Raw genomic sequence first — 2,655 nt, forward strand, 5'->3', positions numbered from 1 at the left:
TTTCTTACTACCATCAAACAATTACTTCTTCCTCTATATTATTTATTACAACGAATCTTTTCCAAAACGCGATTTGTATCTAAAGAATGTTAGCACCCCAGTTTCCGGTACGCCAGTGAACTCAAGAGACCCTTACGATAAGGGCACATTGTAAGGTCACAATAATTACACAGTACGCGAGTCGAGATCAACTAGAATAAAACGAATAACAGACTTCACAGCTCATTTGAGAGAAAATAGGAACTTGATTTTAGATTTCAAAAGGACAAAGAAGGTTTTGTCGGTTTGAGTAGGTACTTATTTTTGGCCTTCGGTTACTTCTTTCTTGGAGTCGAAAATTGTGCGAAAGTCAAGTGAAATAAATAGTAAAGATCATTGATTGTTGCGTAGAGTAACGCGTGATAGGGGAGAAGATATTAGTTTTGGACAGAAACAAATATTTTTCTACTAGACGCTACATTTTTCCTTTTTTATCAGCGATCATCCCTAGGTGTTTTATCACCTGGTTTCGTACACTACGATTTTTTGGAACCCCCCTTCCCCTTGGTGATGCATAGTGATCAAAATGACCCCTCCTCACCCTCCAAACATCACGTGTATATTTAGTTACGTGAAAAAACTGTAAAATTTTTGATTTTTTTTTTGACTATGTTTGAACTTTTTTAAAAAAAATAGTTAAAAAATGAATACACGTGATATCTTACTCATCCCATCCTTTCCCCACGTGATATTTCGTGATTTTTTGTCAAACCCCCCCTCCCCTTAAAAACCTCACGTGATTAATGGACGCCCCCTTAGTTGGTTTTCTTGTGTTGGAGTAATGTTGATGATCGGAAACATCGGATATTGTGTGTGATCGGAGACAAGCAAATATTATTTTTGGACAAAAACAAAAATATTTACTAGACACTACTTTTTTTCTTTGTAAGCAGCGATCAGAACTAGGTGTTATATGAGATGTTTTTGCTATAGTACATCCTAGAAAGTAATAAAATTGATATCATACTGCTTGATATCGAGTTGGACAAGGTTGGGATCAAACTCAGGACTAGTTTAGTTTCAGTTTTTAACCATTATACTACTACGGGCTCTATTAATACTTTATTAATCTACTTAGTTTGTTTCTTTTATATTGAAGTATAATGTTGATGAAATTTGGAAAATTGGATTGGATTGATAAAAATTAATTTCTGCGCCAACTTGTTTTTAAATTAAATGTCAAATTCAAATTTCATCTACATAGTTTTGTTTTACTAATATATATATATATATATATATATATATATATATTAGTAAAACTATATATTAGTATATATATATATTATATATATATATATTTAAAGAAATATTCATAGTAAATTGAAAGACATAAAAAAAATCTATATGCCATAATAAGTTCCATGATTGCAAGGTAGCTAAATAGTAACAGAAAGTAAAATTTCTGCGCCAACTTGTTTTTAAATTATATCTTGAATTAAAATTTATTTTGATAGTTCTGTTGTACTAATATAAATTAAAGAAAATTCTTATAGTAAATTGGAAGATATAAAAAACCTAAATGCCAGAATGGATCCCACGACTACTCGTTATGAAGGTAGAAGGTAGATATATTCACTAATCATACAGTTGAGTAAATGATTACTTAACAAATATTTGATTGATATTATTTTAGTTAAAAATAGCCTTTCAGGACATTGCTGTAGTATATATTATATAACAATCAGAAGTCTCTTACAATAGTATCATCACAAGGAGAATGAACAAGGAATTATGGAATCACATAAACTTATAGAACACTTAGGATAGCTCTGATCAAAAGCATTTCATGTCGTATTTCTATATTAACTTATAGAATACTAAGAATAATTTTGATCATGTGTGTATGCTGTATTTTTTTTATTTTGCTTATGTTAAACATTTAAGCCTTGTATCCGTATCTTGAATTGTTGGATAAAATCCTCAACTATCGACCGATTTGCCATCATACAATCATCGCGTTGTAACAACTAACTTATTATTGTTGGTTCTTTTTTTACCCATCGTCAGTTCCAAGATTTATTCTCCAACTTGCGTAACTGTATGTCATTTTGCGTTTTATCGTGTCTGGATGCATTTTTTCTCCTATAGTATTATTTATTAGCACGTTTTCAAGTGACCGTGCGATCGACATAAATAATGCAAAACCGCATTCAAAGCTCTAGACGCTGTTATTTATATTTTCGATTTGATATTATTTCATGATTTCATTATATTTCATGACGGCCTCCTGTTAGTCATTCTTTTTGTCCGGTTTTATTTTTAATTTCGTGTTATGCGATGTCTTCGGATTTCGTGACGCGAGATTTATGCGATCGCATCCAAATAAACAAATTAGTTTTGTATCAATTATACACATTTATAGTCCGGACGAAATGATATCGATATAAAAAATATAAGCAAGGGGCAATAAAACACAAATTTTGGCGGTTGATAAAATCTTATCAAATTTTCAAATTATTAAACCAATATGGTCCTACGGCCTACAACTATGGGGTGCGGCCAGTAAATTGAACATAACTATTCTACAAAGGTTCAAAATAAAATTTTGAAAGAAATCGTGAACGCTCCAAAATACCAAATTGGTTGATACATCAAGATCTCAGAATTCGAACTACA

This window comes from Ctenocephalides felis, unplaced genomic scaffold (genome assembly GCF_003426905.1).
Source record: "Ctenocephalides felis isolate EL2017-DRISC unplaced genomic scaffold, ASM342690v1 CF-g0.4_SCAFFOLD_01604, whole genome shotgun sequence".
NCBI classification, from domain to species: Eukaryota; Metazoa; Arthropoda; class Insecta; order Siphonaptera; family Pulicidae; genus Ctenocephalides; species Ctenocephalides felis.